General features: G+C 44.3%; 1 non-coding gene across 1 annotated transcript; it reads left to right on the top strand.

The window, feature by feature from the left end:
* The first annotated feature begins 292 nt into the window (after nt 1–292).
* On the top strand, nt 293–364 carry Trnat-cgu (transfer RNA threonine (anticodon CGU)). The gene has a single exon. It is a non-coding gene; the product is annotated as a tRNA-Thr (tRNA).
* The last annotated feature ends 10,757 nt before the right edge of the window (nt 365–11,121 follow it).

Genomic DNA, 11,121 nt, shown 5'->3' with positions numbered 1-11,121 from the left:
CGGATGACACTAGCTAGGACTCTTGATAAGGGACAAGCAGAGCGAAACGTGTTCTCTTCATGGAGGAGCGAGTTTTGAACTCACTTTAGTGTGCGCTCTCACTCTCGCTCTCTTCCCGTTTCTCGTTCTGTTCTGTGCCTTCTTCAGGACGAACTCGAAATGTCCATCCCAGATTGAGTAGTCTCGACAGGTCTGGAGTTCTCTAGTATATAGTAGCTCTCCAACACAAACTTGCCGGGGTTATCTTGGCTCAGTGAATATAAATTGTTAGTACACGGCAGGTGGAGCGTCAGCCCCTATAGCTCAGAGGCAGAGCACTAGTCTCGTAAACTAGGGGTCATGAGTTCGATTCTCATTGGGGGCAGATCATGTGGATTGATTTTGTGATTTCATCATTGCATTAGAATTGGATTTCGGCGAGTAAGGAAAAGGGGAAGTGGACGACAATTGGAGTGATGAGAAGCTATATTGCTAATTACTGATTGGCGATTACCGCAACAATGAAACCGGGTTGAAACAGGAGTAGAGATATGTGAGGGTAGCAATTAGAGACGTCATCGACGAGACACACTGGGTAAGCCTGATTCCCCCCCAACATCCGTAACACCATTGGGCTGTGGATCTCTCCTGCCTTATTGATCCCTTGATTGATACATTTCCCGTGTTTTCAACCAAGCGAACCGATAATTATCACACATTTTTCTCCACCATAATCCGCCAAAACATTGCATTAGTGCCACATCTTTACAGGAAATTACGCTCAATAACCTAGGACGACACTGACAACGACAACCAGGTAAAACTGACTTACAACGATCACGATCGACGACAATTCTCAACTTGATTGGTCTCAACTATTGTCATCCACATACATTGAACTCCAACTCATTGAACGGTTGTCTGGTTTGATCATTGTTCGCCTCAGTTACCAAAGGTAGGAAGCTCGAAATAGAGGCTGGAATATAATGATTCTTAGCCGGACCAACCCATAAGTACCGGTGTAGGGAAGTACCTTGTTGTTATGGAAGAAGGAAGAGGTGCAGGTTGCAAGTGATTTTTCTCTTCAAGGGGGGGAGACGTTTGTTTAACCACCAACCTTATGCGATGATCATTAGCGATATGACCACAAGAAGCCACCACATTATCGATGACTTAATTACAGTTGAAGTTGGCATGTCTCGGCCCTGATATGATTATGGTGTTCTTTTGCCCGTTCACTAAAAAATCCGAGCCATAAATCCCGGCGATTCTATCCTCAAACTGCGAAGTATATTCATCCATATCCTCATTGTGATTTCCAACGGTCTGTCCCATCTTACACCTCTAAATGTATTGATCATCTGCATGCTGAACCGACAAGATTAGGGTCCAACCAACTTTGGCTCATTCACTGATTCGGAATTTCAGAACCTTGAATTTATTGTACCCCGATCAACGCATATTTTGATCAAACCGGAATTCCAAAGACAACAACAAGTCCTCTTAAAGGGGGCATTATTCTGGGAATAGCTCATATAAAATGACAAACGTATGAAATGGGAGGGTTTTATTCAATTGCTGTCTCTCTTGATACCACGAAATAGTTACGATGCGAGCATAGGGAAATTGTCGGCCTTTTGAGTTTTCTTTCATCCAGTTTCAAATTGCCGATATTCGGTATTAGGATGGCCGACCTATCCCTACTTGCTCACTCTTCAATATGTAACAAGGGTGGCTGGCTGGTTGGTCGTTGGCTGTTGGCGCTTTCGGTCATTGAGGGACATTTTTTGCCGAATTTCGATCCTCCGTATTTGTGGAAAAATGAACAATTGGTCGCACACGTTTTTTGCCGGACCCAATCAATAGAAAAATCTGCCGATCCGTTGCCTAGCAAGCCCTGCTGTACGGCCAAGGCGTGGAAAAATGAACAATTGGTCGCACACGTTTTTTGCCGGACCCAATCAATAGAAAAATCTGCCGATCCGTTGCCTAGCAAGCCAATAAGCAAGCAAGCAGATCAGCCAAAAATAAAACAGATGCTCTAAATCTCAGGGACAGGGATGTGATGTGGCGCCACCGTTAGGACCGCGAACCGGACAAGGGCCCTTAAAATATAGTTTCACAAATATTCGTCTGCTCGTGAGGCCAGTGCTAAATTTGTTGAAGCGTGCTGGATCCAGCTCTATTGATAATCTAAATGACCCCCCCCCCTTTCCATGGGCTCACTCGTTCAAAATGATGGACCAAATTGCACGGTTCATCGTTGTCGCTTGGCACCGACTATTCTCGAGGTAGGTGCTACTTGCATTGTACGTACATACATTCCCTATTATCAATATGAGAGTTCCCTGGACATCGAGAATGCCCATCAGCATCTCCTCTTTTGTGAATCATTCAGTCCATGCTAATAAAAAAAAGGAACACCATCATCTAGTAACGTTTGGAACGCGTGCAAAGGCGACGCTGGGCCAAGAATAAATCTTCATTGATCTTGTGTCACAGGAAAGTGGGAGACATTTTTCACCGAGTATGTAATTATAAAGCATTTCCTTTTCTTTTATCCTCCGTCTTCCTCTTTCCTTCTCCTCTATTGAGTTCTCGTTCGCTCTTTCTTTGGTCCGTTCTTCAGCGTTGTTTGTGGTACCATAAACGTGCCTAGTGCGGCAGGCTCTTCTTAATCCCGGAGTTGGGAAGGCAAACGGAGAAGTACCCAAAGCTGAAACCGAGTGTTTTTATTTAGCGACTTCAACCAAAGCCCGAAAGGAATCCTCTATTAGCGCTCAGTCTCTCGTCATTGACTGCTTGTTACAGTACAAGGGGGCTTATTCACTTACTTTTCTTCTGGTATTCTGGTTTAGTGCCTTTAGCCGTCCTGTTCAAGTCCTCGTCCCCCTATTTTCAGGATCTTATTGCCCTATATATGGTACAGAAGTAAACTGAACATGTATTGGACGCTACAGGGAAAAACTCCCATTGAGTAGTGGTAGTGGTGGCAGTAGTATTAGCAACAATACTACTAGGAGGAGGGGGGGGGGAGTAGTTTTTGTGGTTGTAGTGTTGGTACCAAATGAACGTATACTAGTTTGTCCAACAACCCACGCACGGCATGGACTTGGTCTAGTCTGGTTGGTTGGTAGGTTAGTGTTGCTCTGGCAATTTGTCTCAATCTGACTCTGTGGGAGGCAATTGGGTCTTAAACTGGGGAAAAGCACGAAATCAGAGCCACTCACTCTCTGTGGATCACATTGTAGAGGGATTGAAACAATGAGACCAAATCCCGGGATCAATTGCCCATAGTGCTTCGCTTAATCTTGGTTCAACCTCAAATTGGGAACAACTTTGCTCCTTTGAAACCATCCAAAAGCGGTCACCTCAAGATCAATCTTCCAGCCCATTTCCAGCCAAAAGGGTGTCTGTCTGTTAGGTAGCGAGCTTTGGTTGGTTTTATTGATGACGATGAGTGTTCGAGTCCTGTTACTGTTCTTGAATTTCGGGTCCGAGTGCGAGTATGAGGGTCATGAGAATATTACTACTCGCGATGATGATGATGATGATCATGATGATGATGATGTGATATAAGAAATTCGCAGCGGGGTGCTTCGCACACAGTCAGAGGTCGCTCTGGCGGCATCTTTATCTCATGGCCAAAAGCTGCCCTCGACGCTGGAGTGAGTGTGTTATTATTGCTTTTATTCTTCGTTTAGTTCCTATAATCCATCTCTATCACTTTTCTTTCTCATGTTTTCAAAACAAATGACTGACCAAGCGCGCTTGGTGTCAGAATAGGGACCTAAAATGAACCCTGAAACAAAAGGAAATCACATGTTAAACGACTAATTAGAGGCTAAAAACTAAAGCGGGTGTCCTCACCCCTCACTACATGTATGACAACATCCAATAAGAGTATAGGTTATGGAAAGCAAGTTATTTTGAGCGTCGATCAAAGCTAACTATGGTGAGGTTTAATCGAGAAAGCGCCAGTACAAGGTTCGCACCAACCTCAAGTGTCTGAGCTGCTTCACAGTGCGGGGTCTATCGTTCCACATTTGATGAGATCAATGCAATGCATTCCAGAGCACATTGTTAATATGATGGTCACCGTGAAGTCAGACCCAACCGAGTGAAGTGCTGCTGATGAGGAGGAAGACGACCACGACGACGACGAGGAGGAGGAAGATCCCGAAAGAGAGAGGCGATCTCGGTCAAGCCGGAAACTCATTTCGAGATGCGACTCATCCAAGTTAGTCTCCAACAGAGCTCTACTATCAAAACATGGAACATGGATGATGCTTCTGGAGGAGTGCATCAGGATTTCGAAGCGAGTTTTGGCCAAGCCAAAAATCTTTGGGAATCCTTGCCTGCCAGTCATGGTTGAATTTCATCTCCCGAGATGCGTTAAAAGGAGACAAATGGATGGATGAGATCTATTCTCCTACTCTCTCTCTCTCTCTCTCTCTCTTTCTCTCTCTAGGTTTGAACAATATCCCCCACAAAATAGGTTCTTGGTTTCGAATCAATAGCCATGCATTAGTACATGTGTTGTTCACGCTACAAAAGCAGCAGTGAAAACAGCAACATCAGGCTTGATGTGGGTGATCTCAGAATAGCTAGTGGATAGTTCTCAAAGAAAAAGACACAGAAGGAGAGAAGACGCGAGCGAAAAGAAAAATTGTTGGCGAAGAAAGATGAGAAAGAGAGAATTCTGCCATGTCACCCAATGCATTCCCTTTACGGAATACTTGATATCTAATTCTTCGCATATCGCCAAGCAGCCGAAAAACCACTGACGGAATTGCGCCGACGTCGCGTGGAAGCTTTCCTTTCTCACTGATCAACGATCCCCGAGATCGAGATAAACGGGTGTGGACGCAGTGTTGTTCGTTCCACATTGACTTTGCGGTGTGTGGTGGTGGTGGTGGTGGGGGGGGGGGGGGGTCCAGGCTCTGTTCAGTCCGGAAAGTCATTGCAAAAAAGCCGTCCAAGACGCCAACCATCAATTTCACTCGAACTGTTTGAATCTATGGGCTGGATTCGGATTTTCTTCGACAACCATTTTTGTTCAGATTGGAGAGAAAGTGGCGGAAAAAAAGAAAGCGAGAACGAAGTCGCTGGATTCTCGGGATGGAGGGACAGAGTCCAAAAGATGGAGAAATGGCGTCTTGATATGGTCGGGCTCGGTCTAGCGCAACGTATTATCACACACCACCAGAAAATATGTGCATCGTCATGGCTATAATTAATTTTAGGGGTTTTCTTTCGTCTCTGTGAGAGAGTGAGTGAGTAAGTGTCAGTCCAAATTTGTGTGCCTCCACAACATGCAGAGACCCCACCGTACTTCCATGTACTTGGCCCGTGCTGTCATTCACAGATAGTTTTCGTGGCTGACAATGCCAAGGGAAACTCCCCTTGAAACCAGCCTCCGGTCCACCACCAAGGATTTTATTATTGGATTCACGAACATAATCCATCATGGCCTACCACCAAATGGCATTATTCATCCGTCCAATCAATATTCCAAGAAGAGTGCGAGCGCGAGCATTCTTGGCTGTTGGGTGGATCTCTTGGTTTTGGTCTTGGGATAGGATCCCAGTTCCTAACCAGCCGTCCGATTTCGGGGTCTGGTTGCTGGGTTCCTTTAGAAGCAGTCAATAGAGTTTCTGTTTGAAACGTTTAAGACCAATTATGTTTGGGAACAATTTCCGTATCCAATTACTGCACGACTCTCCTTTTGAAGCGGAAAAATCCCCCCGCGAGGAACTAATCAGCCTCGTCCTTTTGTTCCAACTTGGAGTCCCACATTCCATGATAGAATTCACTTTATTGCGCTCGCGGCCACAAACCATGAGCCCGACCAGATATTGATGAAGGGATTGTTCCCTATCTTCTTTTTCGTCTCCTTCTCTTTACCCACAATCCTAACAGGTACACATGATGCCATTGAATAGCCCCAAAAAAACAAAAAAACGCGACCATATTACAGTCATGTCTATCAGTGGCAAGAAATGGTAACCGTAGATTGGGCTGCCAAATTTCGGAAACAAGAGGCGTGTGGAACACCCAAAGCCATGATGTTTGGTCGAAAGGGAACAATTGAAATGAATGAGGATCGAGGTAGTTTTACAGCAATAACTACACCTGAACACGGTGAGCTTGTTTTACCACCCTCCGAGATGGTGACGCCAAAAGGAGGCGATTGTTCCACAAGTTTTCACTCGGCGAGAACAACAACGAGCGGCGCAAAACAAAGACCACGTCAGGTCCTTCCTAAGCTCGCATAGTTGTTTCACTCTTCTTCCCCTCTCGGTGAAACAAGCAATAACGGCAATTAGAGTTGATTTCTTTCCGACATTCAGAGACCAATTTGGAGCTCGCTTTTGCCTTCGGAATGGTCTACCTGGTTCCATCCACATGTTATTTACGGTATAGCTACCCGTTTCCCGGTTTTATAGCCCCGTTCCAAGTTCATATGTTCCCTCGGTTTATATGTTTAGTCAACTTTAAAGTTGGCAGCAGTAGTAGAAGAAGCACAGAAAGAAGAGGGTCGATCCCAGGTCCACCCATGGTGTGAATGAATGTGAATTGGATCGAGAGATAGGCATTGAACGGACCAGCAGGAACCGAGTAGTCCTCAGCCAAGCAAAGGAAGGAGAGAGAGAGAGATGGAGACAGGGAACCAGAAGAAAATGTCATTTTTCACCAACAGGAAATTGGCAAAAGTGAACTTGGCCCCGCCGGCGGGCAAGCTAGCTAGCTGGCTAGCTAGCTCATATGTTGGGCTGGTCCCTATGAAGGAAAAGAGATTCCTTCTTTCTCTCTCTCGGCCATGCCAATGTGGAACAACGATCTTTGTCAAACTGACGACGACCATTTACATTCTTGGATCACGTTGGTTGGTCGTGATCGAGGGAACGAATATGACATACATCAGATTTGGCTCAGATGTTGATATCAGCCATATTTCAGGTGTTTGGGAACCAAATTTTTGAGGAAAGGCGTGGGACTCAATCCTCCGGTTTTCCATTAAAGAGAAAGGGAAAAGAAGCGAACGGCAAACACATTTTTTTGGGTTATTTGCCAAAATTGAAAAAAAAACGTTCATTAATTTTAAACCTCCTGTGATTCATAATACTATAATTGTAACACCATATTGTAATTCGTTCGGATTTTTTTTGAGACAATAAAGTTTATTCGACCAGTTACACGAACCCGTCATGAATAGATGGTCAAGGTTATGGGCAAAAAGTCTCGCTGCGCCATCTATTGTGTAAAATCGAGAACGATATTTAAACAGCTGTTTGGTCGCCGGCCTATTTAATAACCTAGATTACAAAGACTCATGGAGACCCAAGAATAACAAAGAGTCATAAAGTTGTGATGAAAACCGTAAACATTTTTTAAATCATAACTCATTATTGCGTCGACGGTAATCGGAATTTTTCATCTTTACGTGTAGCCATTTTCGTCCTCCTAAAGTGAATAGAGTAATCTGTGATCAACCTTTCCGTATGAACGGACCTGGAGTTTGGATTCATAGGGACTTTTGTCCTCGTGCACCAAGCTGAGAGTAGTTCCACGTAGGCATCAGGCCAGAAGCCGTACTCCTAGTTCTCTTTTGCATCAATATTTGTATTAGCTAATCCAGTCGTTTTCGCTCTTTGCCTTCATCGTCGGCCTCCTGCTTTGGTATTCTGTACACTGTGTACTGTGTACTGTGTCGGTGGTTATTTTTCGGCTTTGGATGGCCTCCATCCCAACAAGTTTCTTTGTGACTGTTCTTGGGTGCTTACTGCTTACGCTAAAACCGAGTGAGTGCAATGCTCACTTTCCATGGCCGTCTGGCTGAACTTGGCTGAGCTTGGTAAAGCCATTTTCTCGAGAAAAAAAGCTTTCTCGTCCTCTTCTTCCTTCGCTTTCAATGGGAAAATTGCAAAGCAACCTCAGAGAACAACCAACTAGAAACTAGAAAGCCTCACCCACCATCTTATAAACAGGACATGGAAGGCACACCGAACGAATTCAATGCTTTTCACAATAACAGTGCCAGCAACCACAACCAACCACAACAACAGCCGCCACTCCACCTAACTTCCATTGAGAGTTCCATCCTATAGGCCTTTCAAGGCTGGGTAGGCCGGAGGAAAGAATTTTCGCTCACAATAGGTCGGCCACCAAACCACATTATTGCAAAATATGAATTCAGTTTTACATACAGCATTGCTCCGTAACACATATTGTCCGAAGAAGGATTAGATAGTCCCTAGGAGCATGAGAGAATCATCGTTGACTTACTTAAGATCTCGGTTCGGCCAAATTGCCATTTGGTGACTCAAGTCTGCGAATTTCTGGTTTCTCAAAATAAAATTTGTCAATCAGTGTTGGCAGTATCTCTTGGAGCTTAATCATTCTTGCCACACTTTATGGCAAGGGCAAGTCCAAATGAAAACAAAATGATTGAACCGGTCAAAACTGTAACCCAATCATATTGGTTTTGCTATTGAGTAAAATAAGAGGGTCGGAAATTGTCTTCTTATATTTCACAATAATAGTCAACTACTTCTCAGCATAAAAGGACCTTTGGACTGAAAACTAGCAAGCAAGCAAGACCACCATTGACTGATGGGCTGGCTCGTCCTCATTTCACCGGTGGATCGAGGTCAATGTTTGTTAGTTTACTAAAAGTACAAGTATATTGTCCTGGCCCTCACCAGAATGTGAACAATGTAAACTCAATATTGAACGGGAATGGTTTGGTTGGGAATGGGAAAGCGGGAAGGGAGGAGGTGGGGTAGAATAGTAGTCGAAAAATCCCGGATGTTTGTGTGCATACTTTTGAATGTGCCAAGCATCGATGGGCTCTTTGGAGAAGAACTGTACACACATACAAGAGATGAGAGAAAGGAAGAACGACCAAAAAGTTGTTGTGGCACAAGCAAATCCTTTCAGTGAGGTTCAGCGCCAAGTCTTTGAGTGGTTGGTCCATGCTATTTGGCCGAGCGAGAGAGAAATGGAACACAACCAACTCCATGGAGCAGGAGCCACTACCTACCTAGAGTACTGTCGATCGTCCATTCTCCAGTTCTTCAGTAGTTCTCCAATAGTAATGGCGAATGCAGGCAAGTAAACTCACAGAACAACCGAGTTGTGTCTCGATGTGGAACGTACAACTTTGTTCCAACGGAGGAGTAACAGGAGAAGGAGGAGGACGAAGAGAAGGACGAGAGGTAGGTTGTTGGAACAACTCTGAGTTTGCCCCTTTATCGGAGCTTGTCATGCAAAATTGGAACAAGTGGAAAAAGGCTTAGACCTCTATAATCGAAAGGAAATGCACTCGCTCACTCATACACGCACTCACGCACTCTGGGCCTGGCTTGGCCCTGCGCGGTTCTCGGGGATGATTTCATTCTTAACTCGAACCTGACACACGCTTCCGTTTCTCGTCCTCTTCACAAATGACAAACCCGACCGCCAAAGACGCTGGAATAGTTCCCATTGGGGAATGTCTCCAAACATGGCACAATGCCATGACATTGAAATGGAAAATCAAGATGATTTTTCTTTTCATTTGCTTCCGTTCAAAACATGATTTTTTTTTGTTTAACATTTTTTCTCCAGCATATGTGTATGACTAGGCCAGGTTAATCGCAAACATCCATATTGGGTTTATTATTATGCGATTGCTGTTCCACCCCTTCATTTCATTGGAACACTCCAATTGCAGGTGTTCCCCTCTTCTAACTAATGTTGGTTTATAATAAGTCAGTTAAATTTTGCAGCTTTCCAATTCATTTTACGTATGCAAAGCTAACAAAAAGAACAAATGATAACTTGTAAAGACTAAGAAATAAATATCTAAAAAGAAATAAAAGGAAACATGAGAGGCGGGATAGGATGAGCATCCAGGAATTTTGGTAGTTCTATTTGAATGTAGGCATACATCCTTATATTTCAATCTAAACGACCTAAACTGCGGTTAAATATCTTTTGATATTCTATTACTTCATACTGAGGGTAACAAAATTGAGAAAATCTGTTGAGGATTCTGGATACTGAACCCTTAGTAAGGGACTACATCCGTTGGTAAGACCTTGCCCACGTGGTGCTAGCTCATTTAATTTGTGCCCGCCCTGGTCTGAGTTTTAAATGCTCAGAACCTGATACACAGATGTTCGATTCAGATCAAAACTGACCAATGTTTTCCGAGTCTACAACTGAATCAACTCGTGTGAAGGGAATGGAATTACTCATTTTCCCCCACCACCATCGCTATCCAATGGCGACGGCCACCTTGTTAAGCACACCAAGTTCAGTATGATCCACTTCGTGGGGTTCCACGTTGATTGAAACATTCCCGATTTATCCTGGAAAATTATGATTGGTATTGCAATAACTGGTTTTCAAGCTTCTAAATCTAATTAACAGTTTTCAACCAGATTAGATCCTCTCCATCGATGCAGCGAGTTCGCATGGAAATGGTTACCCTTCCCACAAATCTAATGGGACTTTATGACAGGCTTTTATTATATTAGACACAAGGCGACCAAGTCAGGCTGACAAAGACTCAGTCGGCTCTAGGCAGTGGAAATACGAGTGCCAAGAACTCACGAGCTTCCATTTGGTTCCCTGATTCGTTGGTAATGGAACGGGAAACTGGAATGAAAGAGCAAAGCACAACCAACCAAACCAAACAGTTCCTTCCCACCCACACCCACACTCACCCACCCACTCACACATTCACAGACACAGCTAACCCTCTCATACTCACACAAAGCACAGTATAAAGAGCGAAGGTGCGAGAGTGTTCCCTTGATTGAAAAGATAGCAAAGAGAATTAAGTTATAAATCATGACACCACACTTCGTCCCGGAGAAACGAACAAGACGAAGAAGCACAGAAGGATAGGGATAGGGAGTTGGACTGGTGGAGTAATTCAGTCTATGGAGTGTACATATACAATACTGACACCACGAGGGAGCCCGATGCCAGCTCTGCCTTTGTTGGATGGGAACAAATTATGTTCTGTACACGCGCCATATTCCCAAAATGGAACTCGCCAAAGACCAGGTATTCATGCCAACACTGCAAGGAATAAACAAATAGAAGCTTGATCCCAGTTGGACCGAGTGTTCCCAGAGGCATGGATCT

This window comes from Tigriopus californicus, chromosome 3, assembly GCF_007210705.1.
Source record: "Tigriopus californicus strain San Diego chromosome 3, Tcal_SD_v2.1, whole genome shotgun sequence".
Classification (NCBI taxonomy): Eukaryota; Metazoa; Arthropoda; class Copepoda; order Harpacticoida; family Harpacticidae; genus Tigriopus; species Tigriopus californicus.
Note: the sequence above shows the minus strand (reverse complement) of the source record. Positions and strands in the feature narration are given on the sequence as shown.